Genomic DNA, 13,779 nt, shown 5'->3' with positions numbered 1-13,779 from the left:
GCTCCCATTCACATTCAACTTCTGGTGCATTTCCTTCTTGTTGAGGGGCTTGGGCTTGAATGGCTGAGACTTGATTATTCTCCATCTTCTTGGTCAGGGGTGCTAGTTGTGCAGTAATCACTTTGTTTTGGGCTAACAGGGCATCCATTGAAGCATAGAAATACTCATTCTCAGCCGCAGTCTCAATGACATCTATGGCTTCTTCAACGATTTTCTTCTTATTGAGTGAACCTCCTGAAGAATGATCTACTGCTTGCTTTGACTCATATGACAGCCCTTCATAGAAGATGTGTAGTTGCACCCAAACATTAAACATATCCGGTGGGTATTTCCTTGTCAAATCTTTGAACCTCTCCCAGGCCTCATAGAGTGTTTCACCATCTTGCTGTCTGAAAGTTTGTACCTCAACTCTTAGCCTGTTGACTCTTTGTGAAGGGTAAAATCTTACTAGAAATTTGTTTACAACATCATCCCGTGTGGTTAAGCTCTCCTTAGGAAATGCTCTCAACCACTTTGCTGCCTTATCTCTGAGTGAGAAAGGGAACAAAAGTAGCTTGTAGGTGTCAGGGTGTACACCATTGGACTTTACAGTATCACAGATCCTCAAGAATTTAGTGAGATATTGGTTTGGGTCCTCCTGGGCACCTCCTCCATATGAACAGTTATTCTGGACAAGTGTGATGAGTTGAGGTTTCAACTCAAAGTTGTTGCCATGGATTGTTGGTTTCAGAATGATGCTGCCACAGTTTCCTGGATTTGGGTTAATGTAGGAGCCTAAGACTCTCCTCTCTTGCCCAACATGATTGCCAGCATCTCCTCCTACATTGTCTTGCACTTCGTCATCCATGGTGGTTCTCAAATCTTCCTCTACTAGTTCCTCTCTAACCATGCCTTTGCCTCTAGCCTCCCTTCTCAGTCTAAGGAAGGTCCTCTCAGGTTCACTATCGAAGGAGGATGAAGTTTCTCCCCTTCTACTTGTCATACATTCAACAAACAGCAGGTAGAGGACAAGTGAAAGAATCATCTTAGTTAAGATTAGTGGGTAACTTGGTTGATGCAATTAATCAAACAGTTAGAAGAATGGAAATATGGACAATGGATAACTAAAAAAGGTAGAAAAGGCAGAAATTAGAATGGAAAAAGAACTTAAAGAACAAATAAAAAAAGAAGAAAAATAACAAGGTAATTAAAATGCTTAATCTAGCTCTCCAATCAATTTAATCATTGTCAAATTCAAACCAATTTCCGACAATGGCGCCGTAAAACTTGATGACCGGATTTCACTCCCCATATAAAAATGATGAATCCGTTCTTTTGGCAAGCGCACCAAAATTATCGTCAAGTAATAACCCACAGTGGAGTGGGATCGTATCCACAGATATTGGTAGATTTGAACAATTTTAATCAATTGGTGAATTAGTCAAGCTAAATAGAATAGATTGTGATTGCAGAATTATAAATGGATAGAATTATAAATGACTCAAAAGTAAAGAAAAGCAGTAAAGTGCAGAAATGGAAATGGCAAGAATGTAAAGGGCAGAAACTTAAATGACTTAATTATAAATGGGAATGGGGATTTTCAGAATATAAAAGAAAGCTATAAAGTATGTAGAAGATAAGAATAAGGGAATTCATTGAGATCAGGAGATGTTGTCTCTTTGGATTAAATCCAGCTTATATTCTCTTCAATCATACAACTCATTGACCTCTTGGCAACCATGATTGATTTGAGTCCCAAACCCTTGGTGACTCAATCTCTCAGATCTTGATTAATAGCCAATTCTTTGGTCTAATTGCTCATGAAGAGAGATATGCTTGGTCTCTGATTATACCACACATCATCATAGGTCTAAGTTGAGGGAGGATTATATGTCACCATATCCAAACACCAAAACCCATATCCTATTCAAGTGTGAGAAGAGATTTCTAGCATGGTTTCATGTTTCCTTTTCCAAGGTTCCCATGAAACCCATTTTACATTCAATCTCTTTTCCAAGATAATTGAACACTAATCACGAAGAACGAAATTCCTTCTAGGAAATCAAAGAGAAGATGAAGAGAAGAAGAAATTCACTATCATTAATCCATCAAGTACAACAGAGCTCCCTCTCTCAATGAGAGGGAATTTAGCTACTCAAAACTCAGAGAAAAGTACTCAAGATGGGAAAGATAATGAAGTGAAAAGTAAATCTAAAAGCTCTTTTCCACCACTTAGCTTCCTAACTGCTTAACCCCCTCTCTTAGTACTTTTTGGGATTATTTATACTACTCCTAGCTCTAAAAAATAAAGGAAACACAAAAGTGAAAAGAAAAAAAAACAATTTGGAGGGAAAAAAACTCAATAAACGTCATCTCCCAGCTGGCGTGTGGTTGGCGCTTTAGTGGCGTAACACTCCTAACTCTGATTCTGGCATGGCATGCCACGCCTAGCTCTTCAAGTGGCATGCCCTCCTTCATTAGCATCCCTGGCATGCCACGCCTTTGAACCCTAGTGGAATGTCCAAGGTCTTTTAATCACTCGTGTAGCCTGGCGTGCCACGCCTTTGAGCCCAAGTGGAACACCCAGGACTTCCCCCCTCTTCTTCTTGCTTCTGGAAAGTTGAACTAGCGTGACACGCCGAGGGTCTGGCGTGCCACGCCCATTTGTGTACATGGTCCTTCGCTGGCGTGCCACGCCCAGCATTTAAGTGGCATGCCCATTTCCTCTTTTGGTTGATTGGTGATGATGGCGTGCCATGCCTGAGACTCAAGTGGCAAGGCTGGTGAAGAATGGTAACTGTTGTGCCATGCCTTCGATACCAAGTGGCACGCCCAGCCTTTGCTTTGGCCTTCTTGTTCATTGGCGTGCCACGCCTGGATGCTTAAGTGCCACGCCTAAGTGAGGGTGAGAGCTTGGTGTGCCACTCCTTCGACCCCAGGTGGCACGCGCAGACCTTTTTAGCCTTCATCCCCTTCTCTGGAATCTTGTACTAGCGTGCCACGCCTGGTTCCTCAAGTGCCCAAGCTGGCGTGCATGCCCATGGCTCAAGTGGCATGCCCATAGTAAGTGATGGCCTAGGCGTGCCATGCCTCTTTAGTGGTATTTATTATTGCTCTCTGGAAAATTGCACTGGAGTGCCACGCCTAGCTCCTAGCATGCCACACCAGTGCATTTTTGTGGCGTTTGCTCCAAGTGGCACGCCAGTTTCACATGCCCAGCTTGTTTTGATGTTTTTTCCCCTTTTTTGATGTCTTTTTAACCTGAAATTAAGCACAAACTCATTTTAAAATAAATGTACTATAATATTCATCAAATATTGCATGAATTGCAATGATCAAATGAGATTATGCTCTTTTATGGTCCTTTTTATGCAAGAAAAAAGGGTAGATGATGCAAGTCATCAACGTTCTAGTTTCCTCCATTTTCTCTGTATTTTTCTTCTACAGCTTTCGAATTTTGTTTGCTTAATATGGGTTTTGAGAGAGAGAAAGAGAAGAGGGATAAGGTGGACTGGTCAAACAATTGGGTGAGCGAGGATGTGAAAATGCGTACATCACTGTTCAAGGATGTAGATGCTGTTAAAGAAATAGAATTAAAGAAGATAGTGAATGGGGGTTCAGGAATTCATGTAAAACTGTTGCCCATGTTCCATTGATGACCGTGTGTATCATAAAGCAGATGGGTTTGAATATTTCTTTATCTATAACTGTACTATAGAAGAACTGAGAGTGAGGTTTCCATTCTCAAAGTTTCAGTGTCAGGTGTTAAGGCAGTTGAACTGTGCCCCTTCTTAGCTTCATCCCAAGGGATGGGCGTTTTTGCGAAGCTTTGAGGTGTTGACTGGAGTATCTGGAAGAGAAACCGTCGTTGGAACTGTTCTTTTGTATGTTTCAGGCAAAAGTTGTTTGGAAGGGTGGTTGGGTTAACCTGAATAGTTCTCCAGGTTTTGCTGTGTTTAAGTTGTATTAGTGATAAATTACTATTTTACGGTTTATCTTGTACTTAATTCAGTAGATTTTACCCATTATTCTCACACTTATTTATAGAAATCGCATGTTTTACATTCTCCTTCCTGATTTTGTGCTATGATTGAAAACACGCTTCTTTGGCCTTAAATCTGCTAGTTTTAATCCTCTCTTATTACCATTCGATGCCGTGATATCTTTGTTAAGTGTTTTCAGGGTTTATAGGGCAGGAATGGCTTAGAGGATGGAAATGAAGCATGCAAAAGTGGAAGGAATACAAGAAATTGAAGAAATTGCTAAGCTGTCAACGTTGACCTCTTCATACTCAATCAATCATACCTTAAGCTATAGATGTCCAAATAGAGCGGTTCTAGTTGCGTTGGAAAGCTAACATCCGGGGCTTCAAAATGGTATAAAATTTGCCATAGTTGCCATGCAGTTAAGCGATGCGCACGCGTGAAGTACGCGTACATGTGACTTGAAGAATGTGCATCGACGCATACGCGTGACGGAGCCACATGCTGTACGTATCAGAAATTGCTGGAGGTGATTTTTGGGCTATTTTTGGCCCAGTTTTAAGTCCAAAAACAGTTATTAGAGGCTGCAGAGTAGAGCAGAATGGGAAGGAGGATTGAATCATTATTCACATTTTAGGTTTTTAGATGTAGTTTTCTAGAGAGAGAGGTTCTCTCCTCTCTCTAGGTTTTAGGTTTTTAGGTTTAGTCTTTCTCAATTTTAGATTTCTACTATGCTTTAACTTAGTTCTTCTTCTACTTTTAATTATTCTAGTACTTTTATTCCTCTTGTTGATTTCTCTATTTTTCCAATTTAGTTTATGAATTCTCATGTTAGATTTGATTTTCTATTTAATGCAATTTGAGGTATTTCATATTTATGATTCCTTTCTTCAATTTATGTTATTGATGCTTTCAATTGGTTGTTTGGATTTTATTATCTCTTATTGCTTTTCTATGCTTTTGTGTTGTGCCTTCCAAGTATTTGATAAAATGCTTGGGAGGGTTTTAAGTTAGATTTTTCTCCTCTTGGCCTTGGTTGAGTAATTGGTGACATTTGAGTTATCAAACTCCTTTGTTGATTGATAATTGAAAGTTGTTAATTGATTTAGATTCCACTAAAGCTAGTCTTTTCTTAGGAGTTGACTAGGACTTGAGGAATCAAATTGATTTATCCACTTGACTTTCCTCCATGGTTAGAGGTTAACTAAGTGGGAGCAATGGATAATTCTCATCACAATTGATAAGGATAACTGGGATAGGACTTGTAGTTCTCATACCTTGCCAAGAGCCTTTCTTATTTTTCAGTTTATTTTCTTTGCCATTTACATTTCTTATTCCATATTTCAAAAACCCCAAAAAATACTTTTCCATAACCAATAATAACACACTTCCCTGCGTTTCCTATGAGAAACAACCCGAGGTTTGAAAGAATTATTGTTGGTTTAGAAACTATACTTGCAACGAGGTTTCAATTGTGAAATTCTATACCATCAAAAATCTTATCATCAAAATGGCGCTGTTGCCGGGGAATTGCAAACATGTGCCTTATTATTTGTTATTGTATATATTTGCTTTTTGCTTGTTTGTTAGTTTGTGTTAGTTTTAGGACTATGTTGCTTATTTTTATTAGTTTTTGTTTTTATTTGCTATTATGAATTCTCATCCCTTTGGCTATGAGTTTGGTCACAACTATGTTGTAGGGGATTGAAGCTACAATGGGAACATGCATCATGGTTGGGACAATCAAGGATGGGAGGAGCCACAAGGATTTGATCAACCCTCTCGGCAACAACCTCCTCCAATGTGCTATGAACAACAACCATTCTATGATGCATCCCAAGACAATAGTTATGGTGGACCTTTTTGTGACAATCAACCTCCACCAATTTCCTATGAGCAAGAGCCATTCCAAAGTGCGTACCAAGACAATGGATATGGTGAACCCCCTTGTAGTTACCAACAAGGCCCACCATATGCCTATGAACCCCCTCCTCAACATAGCTTTGAACCACCATACTCACAAGCCCCCTACTACCAAACACCCTCATATAATCCTAATCCTTATCCACCATACCAACCATTTTGTGAGCCATATGAACCGTATATAGAGCCACTCCAATTCCAACCCAATTACACCCAAGAACCACCACCTCCATATACACCATATCCATATCCATCAATCCAAGAGCCTTATAATCCTACTTATAATATCCAAGTGGAACAAGAGTCAAGGGACCGTCTCAAAGAGACACTGGATCAATTTCAAGCAACCATTCATCAATTGGAGCAAGTGGTAAGCCGAAAAGTACACGAAGCTCTCATGGCTAAAGAATCTCAACTTGAGAACAAGGAATTGAAGTGTGTTGCGCAACAAATGGAAAAGATGGAGAGTGTTGAACCGCCACATCCTCATTATGATGAACCACCCTCATATCATGAACCTTTCCTCCCAAATAATGAACCTTCATATCCACCCCAATCTCCAATGGACGACATTCTAAGTGTTCTTCTTCAAGGGCAAAGAGAGATGCAAAGGACGACACAAGCGTTCATAGCTACCTTGGCCGAGGTAGTAGGTAATTTAGCCTCTCTGCGCTTTGACACTCAAAGTATTCTCATGGCTACATGTGGAGAATCAATAAAAGAGCGTAGCATGAAGGAGACACTAGAAACTCCAGTGGACAATGAGGAACGTGACTTTGTATTGGAACAAGTGAAGGAAGTCATAATAGTTGAAGAGGAAGAAGTGGTTGAAGACTTAGGAGACGCTGAACCTCCATGGGAATCTAGAATTGTAGAGTATTCCTCCAAGAAGCTTGACATTGATGAAAAGGAGGCTAGTGCACAACCTCCATGGCATATTCCTTATGAAGAATTGGATGGAATAGATCAAGAAGCAAGTTCCCTTGGTGAAGATAATCATGAATCAAGTCTTCCTAGTGATGAATCCACATCCACAAATGAACTCGCTGAATATGAAGATCCTTCTTTGATTGAATCTGAAAATGATATGGAAGTGGAAGCCCTTCGGCAAGGATAGACGGGAGTTGATCATGCGTTATCCAGATCGTTGGAGACTTCTTTACCTAGGTTGCCGTCTACTACATCATTTGAGTGGGTAAAACTTATCACTATTTGCCTTCCTATCCCACTTGAGTATGGTATTCTTGAAACAGATGGCCAACTTAGGAAGCTTTATGGCATTAAGCGTAAGAGAAGAATGTTTAGTGGTTGGAGTTGCAAATCAAGGCTCCTCAAGGTTGAGATTCCAAGAGCTAGATGCAAGGGTTGGACTAGTGATAATTTGGTTGGATCTAAGAGAAGAGTTTTGTACTTCACTGAGAATTCGGACTGTTTGCCACCCTATTGGAACGATGATGATCCACTTACAGATGGGTGTAGAAACAAGATTTGGGCTCTGGGCATACAAGAGGATCAACTTTGGGAGCTCAAAGCTTGTGAAGAACTTTATCAAGGCTTGGGGAATTTACTTGGAATTGATAGAGCTTATTGGAAATCCAAGCGTTGGTGGAAGTTTCAAGATGAGTTCAAGTACAAGCCACCATAACAAAGAGCTCGCCAAATGTCCAACTTAAGGATAATAACTAAAAGTGCTAGGTGGGAGATGATAAACCCCAATTTGTGGCTTATTTTGGGGGATTTTATCACCTTTTCTCACATTTATTCAATGAAATAGCATGGTTTTGCAATTCTCCCTTGATTTGTGCTTAAATGTGAAAACATGCTTTTTAGGCCCTAAAATAGCTAAATTTAATTCACTTTAATTCCATTCAATTCCTTGATATGTTTGTTGAGTGATTTCAGGTTCATAAGGCAAGTATTGAATGGAAGAAGTGAGGAGAAAATCATGCAAGTGGGAGAACTCATTAAGAAATGAAGGAACCGTAAAGCTGTCAAGCCTGGCCTTCTGGCACTCAATTGTTCATAACTTGAGCTACAGAGGTTCAAATGAGACGGTTTCAGTTGCGTTGGAAAGCTAACATCCGGGGCTTTAAAATGATATAAAATTTACCATAGTTTCCAGAGGTATAAGGGCGCGCACGTGCACTTTGCGCACGTGCACTGATGGAGCACGTGGTTCACCACATAGAAATCGTGGCCAGCGATTTTGCAGCCCATTTTGGGCCCAATTCAACTCATTTCTAATGCTATTGAACCCAAGGATTGAGGGGGAAATGAATAAAGTAGTCATAGTTTAGTTTTTCATCATGTTTTAGGTTAGAATTCTAGAGAGAGAAGCTCTCTCCTCTCTCTAGAATTTAGGGTAGTTTAAGTTTAATTCTCTCAATTCCATCTTTCAATTCTTGTTTTGATTTAGTTTTCTCTTTTAATTCCTTCTTACTACATCTTTATTCTTCTAGTTTTGCTTGTCATTTCTTATTTTGCTCTCTTTAATGTTGATGAACATTGTTGGATCTTAATTTTCTTTTATGCAAATTTATGTTTTCATGTCTCTTTTTGATGTTTATCTTCATTGATATTTTTGATTTCTTGTTGATGATAGTTGTGGGTTGTGTTAATTCTTGCAATTTGTGATGTTTACTTTTATTGCATTCTAGGTGTTTGATGAAATGTTTTCTCTAATTTTTGAGTAGTTTCGTTTACTCTAGGCCTAGACTAAGGGAATCGAGTGACCTTGAGTCATTGGGTCTCAATGAATTGGTGATTTGAGAACCCTTGGTGATCAATTTGATAATCATTGATACTAGCCTACTACTAGGTTAATTAGTAGTGAGGTTAGACCTTATGGGTTGATGTTGATCAAGCTATTTGACGTACTTCAAGCCTAGGAGTAGATATTACGTACTTAAGGCTTCTGGAAGTAGACTTAATGAGCTTAGTTCCTCATAATTGTCAATATATGGTTTGTAGACAAGGATGGTGATCTCAATTACCTATGTCTAACCAAGAGTATTTTTCCTTTCTTTTATTAGTTAATTGTTCATTTACTTTTCTTGCCATTTATTTTCCTACCAAAATATAAAAATAAAACCCCCTTGCATCTTCATAGCCAATAATTGAGCACTTCATTGCAATTTCTTGTGAGACAACCCGGAGTCTAAATACTCCGGTTAATTTTCATTGGGGTTTGTACATGTGACAAAACCAAATTTAATTTGATGTGAGAGTTGTTTGTTGGTTTGGAGCTATGCTTACAACGAAGTTCTTATTTCTACAAGAGAAATTCTAGACCGACAACAATTCTCGCTATCAAATTAATGGCGCCGTTGTCGGGGATTTACAATGGTGTTATGTTATTGGCTATTGTAATATTGTGAATATGTTTGCTTTTTGCTTATTTGTTAGTTTTTGTTAGCTTTAGGACTTTGTTGCTTTGTTAGTTTTTGTTTCTCTTTGCTATTATGAATTCTCATCCTCACTTTGGCTATGAGTTTGGTTCAAAATATGTTGTAGGAAATGGGAACTACAATGGTAACATGCATCAAGGATTTGGGAATCAAAGATGGGAAGAGCCTCAAGGGATTGATCATCCTTATTGGCAACAACCACCTCCGGTTTCTTATGGGTATAATTCCAATCCTAATGCATATCAATCTAATGGATGTGGTGACCCTTATTGTGATTGTCAACAACCACCACCATATGCCTATGAACTACCTCCTCAATATAATTTTGAACCACCTTACTCACAAGCCCCTTTTTACCAAATACCTCCATATGACCCCAACCCATATTCACCATACTAACCACCTTGTGAACCATATGAACCATATGAAGAACCACCCCAATTCAACCCGCAATACCCTTAAGAACCACCACCTCCATACTATTATCAAGATGAATCACCTCCAATGTATGAGAACTCTCAACCACAAGATGAATCACCTCCCATATTTGAAAAAATCATGGCTCAGTTTGCCACATTACCGCTATCTTGGACTCACGGGACTCATGCAACAAGCAAAGCATCTCCACGGATGAGTGTGAGAAATCAACCGAAGAAATGAGCATGAGGAAGATTTTAGGATCTCAACATGAGGACAAGGAGATGGGGTATGTCTTGCAACAAGTGGAGGAGGAAAAGATTGTTAATGAAGAAGAAGTGGTTGAAGACCTAGGCGAAGTTGAACAAGAGGTGGATTTCAAACTTGAGAGCACTTGCACACCAAGCTACATTGTTGATGATTTTGTGGAAGTTGTTGAACCTCCTTTCGAGATACTTGATGTTGATGTTGAGGAGGGTGTACAACCTCCAAAGCATATTATGATTGAAGACTTTGAAGAGGTTGATCAAGAGATGGATTCAATCATTGAGGAGTTCCTATTTACAATTGAATCCTCTCCTATTGGGCTTGAAATTGAGGTCAAAGAAGAAGATACCTCACCTCCCATGCCCTTGGTGAGCAATGAAGAAGAGATTGAATTGGAAGAGAGCCACCAAGAGGAAGAGGTAGAGGTTGAGGAAAGTTGTAAAGAGGTAGAAGTTACAAGGGAAGAGTACAAGGGAATGGATCTCACATTGGCTAAGTGTGGGGAGGTCCCCCTTCCTAAGTCACCATCATCCAACACAATATTCAAGTGGGTAAAATTTCTATCCCTAAGCTTCACTTTCTCACTTGAATATGGTTTGATTGAAAATGATGGGCAACTTAGAGCTCTTTGTAGAGTCAAGAGTAGGAGAGAATTGGTTAGTGGGTGGAAATGGCAATCAAGGTTCCCTATGGTTGGAAGCTTAAAGTCTAAGTGCAATGGTTGGTATCGTTCTCAACTAAAGGAGTCTAGGAAGATGTTTTGGTGTTTACTTAAGAATTTAGATCACTTCTCACCCTATTGGAATTGTGATGATCAACTTGAAGATGGGTGTAGAAATAAGATTTGGGATCTGGGAATATACGAAGACCAATTTTGGAAGCCCTTAGCTTGTGTGGAACTTCATCAAAGCTTGGTGCCATTGATCTTGAATTTCGGAGCTTACTTGAAGTCCAAGCATTGGTGGAAGTTTCAAGATGAGTTCAAGTATAAGCCACCATGACAAGGAGCCTTCCAAATGTCCAACTTAAGGACAATAAACAAAAGTGCTAGGTGGGAGACAACCCACCATGGTAACATCTTTTCATTTTCTCTTTTGTACATATTGGTAGAATTAGTTTAATTTCTTGTTTTTATTGGTTTGTTGAATTTATTTGGTAGTCTAGTAGGTTGAATAAGGTTTTATGGTGTTTGGGTAGCTGTTTGGAGGTTTGGAATGCTTGAATTGGTGCAAGAACAAGAAAAATTTTGAAAAAAAAAGCACCAACCCGCGCGTGCGCGCACCTGGCGCGTACGCGCGCCTCAAGCATTTTCGACCATCTACGTGGGCGCGCCATGTGCGCGGACGTGTGGATTGAAAAATCTCACCCCTCCATACATTGACCCGAGAATCGCGCCTACACTGCACCAGCACCATGCCTGAGGCACAAACTAACCCGCGCGTGCGCGCACCTGGCGCGTACGCGCCCTTTTGAAAATTTGCGGATCAACGTGCAAGCGCAGCGTGCGCGCGCACGCTGATCGCCCATCTGCACTCCTGGTACATTTTTCAGAGAGTTATGCCCAGTTTGTGCCTATTCTGTGCCTGCAACCCACGCATGCGCGCACCTGGCGCGTCCGTGCCGGTTAAAAAAAAAGAAAAAAAAGAGTTTTTTTCCCTCTTCCATTTTCTTTTGCCCATTGCATTCGTATACTTCTACTCTTTCCATTTTCATTTTGTTTTTATAGCTTGTTTTTACCTTATTTTTTTTAGTTTCTCATTTTAATAATGGTGTTGCATTTTCCTACTCAATTGTTGAGAATTTCTTGCATTATTTTGGTGCCTCTTGACTTGTTTGATATTGTATGCCATTAGCCCATATTGTTTTCTCACTTACATGCTTAGCTACTATGTAGTGAGACCCTTACTCTTATTTGGCATTAGCCCCGCCTATATTTTATTTGCTTTGATATCTTTGTTATAGGCTTAATTTTCTTTCTTTTTCTTTCCTTTTAGGTTGGCCACCGAGAAGGGAGAAAGGAAAGCTTCTAATTGGGGCGACAAACAAGTTCATCCGCACAATCCTTTGTAAAAGCTCATCAATTGTTTCAACCCGTCCACCTTGCTCTTCTTGCATGCATCGAGGATGGTGCAAATTTCTAAGTGTGGGGAGGTCGTCCGACCGACCTCCATGGGTAACAATTTCCTCTTTCAACACCAATTCTTAATTTTCTTTGCTAGTTAGTTGTTGCATCTCATGTTAGGGTGTTAGTTAGAATTTGTACATATTCTCTCATTTCTTTTTATGTTAGGACTACTTGGTTAGGGTGATGATTTCTTTTCCAAGAAAAAAATTATTTTTAGGGCACCCTACCAATTTGAAAAAAAAAATTTCTTGTTGAACTTACTTGAAAAATTTATTTTGGAACATGGTTTTTGAGCCAAGAACACAAGCATGTGAGTTTTGAGCCTAATTGTGTGGTTACATCTTATAACCACTTATTTCCATTCTTGTGTGCATTGTTCTCTTTCTATGATTGTAATCTTTGCTTTGTTTGATTCTTTATGTCCATTATTCCATGTATACATGCATTTATATGATTGAGGCCATCATTTCATTTAGCTCACTTACCCAAATAGCCTACCTTTCATCAACCATTGTTAGCCAAATTTGAGCCTATTTAATCCCTTTTGTTCTTAATTTTAGCACATCACTACCCCTAAGTGAAAAACAATAAATGTCCTTAATTTGGATCTTTGATTAGCTTAGGATAGTGAGGGTGTGTATCATTTGGGTATGGGAAACTTGGGACATTGATTGAGGTAAAAGTATAATTTTTGTATTTTTGTTGAAAATATTGGAAATTGGGTACATATTCATGCACTATATGTAAAACCATATGCATTGATACATTTGTATATACTTTTGAAAAAACAAAAAAATGTGAAAAAAATGGTAAAGAAAAAATATATAGAAAAAGATAAAAAGAGAAAAAGGAAATAAAAAAAAGGGGGACAAAAATGCCCCAAAATAAAGTTTAATAAAAATCAATGCATATGGAATGTTAATTAAAAAGAATGCATGAGTATGTGAAAAAGTGGGAATCATGGGTAGCTAGGTTGTGTATTAGAATTTTATGGGTTATTATATGTGTTTGGTGAGAGCTTAGGTTAATCAAAGATTCAAATTTCAAGCTCACTTGACCATATGCATCCTTACCTTTACCCTAGCCCCATTACAACCTATGAATAAGACCTCATGATAAATGTATGCATACATTAAATAATTGTTGATTGTTAGATGAAAAACAAATCATGGAAAGCATGATTAGAAGAGAATTGAGTGGATCGACCCTATACACTAGAGCGACTAGAGCGGATACACTTCCGGTGAGGGTTCGATGCTCAATTCCTTGTTCCCGGCTTTCATGAGCTTTCTTCTTGCAAGTCTATTTGAACTTTATTTTGATATTTGAATTGGTAGGATTCATGAATCATCATATGATCTTAGCCCAACTTGCTCATACATGCTCTTGAGTATTGATTTACTTTTAACCAAGTAGGTAGAATCATTTTGCATTTAGATTGCATTCATATAGATAGGTGCATATAGTTTCTTTGCACTGAATAAATGTTCATACCCTTTTCTTGTCCTTCTTTATTCTTAGCATGAGGACATGCTTGGTTTAAGTGTGGGGAGATTTGATAAACCCCAATTTTATGGTTTATCTTGTGCTTATTTTGGGGGATTTTATCACCTTTTCTCACATTTATTCAATGAAATAGCATGGTTTTGTAATTCTCCCTTGATTTGTGCTTAAATGT

At 39.0% G+C, this 13,779-nt stretch overlaps 1 non-coding gene across 1 annotated transcript; it reads left to right on the top strand.

Moving 5' to 3' along the window:
• Positions 1-310: 310 nt before the first annotated feature.
• On the top strand, positions 311-418 carry LOC112714031 (small nucleolar RNA R71). Its single transcript, XR_003158989.1, has one exon. It is a non-coding gene; the product is annotated as a small nucleolar RNA R71 (small nucleolar RNA).
• Positions 419-13,779: the final 13,361 nt, after the last annotated feature.

Source organism: Arachis hypogaea, chromosome 9, assembly GCF_003086295.3.
Source record: "Arachis hypogaea cultivar Tifrunner chromosome 9, arahy.Tifrunner.gnm2.J5K5, whole genome shotgun sequence".
In the NCBI taxonomy this organism is placed as follows: Eukaryota; Viridiplantae; Streptophyta; class Magnoliopsida; order Fabales; family Fabaceae; genus Arachis; species Arachis hypogaea.
This window is presented reverse-complemented; position numbering and strand designations above follow the sequence as displayed.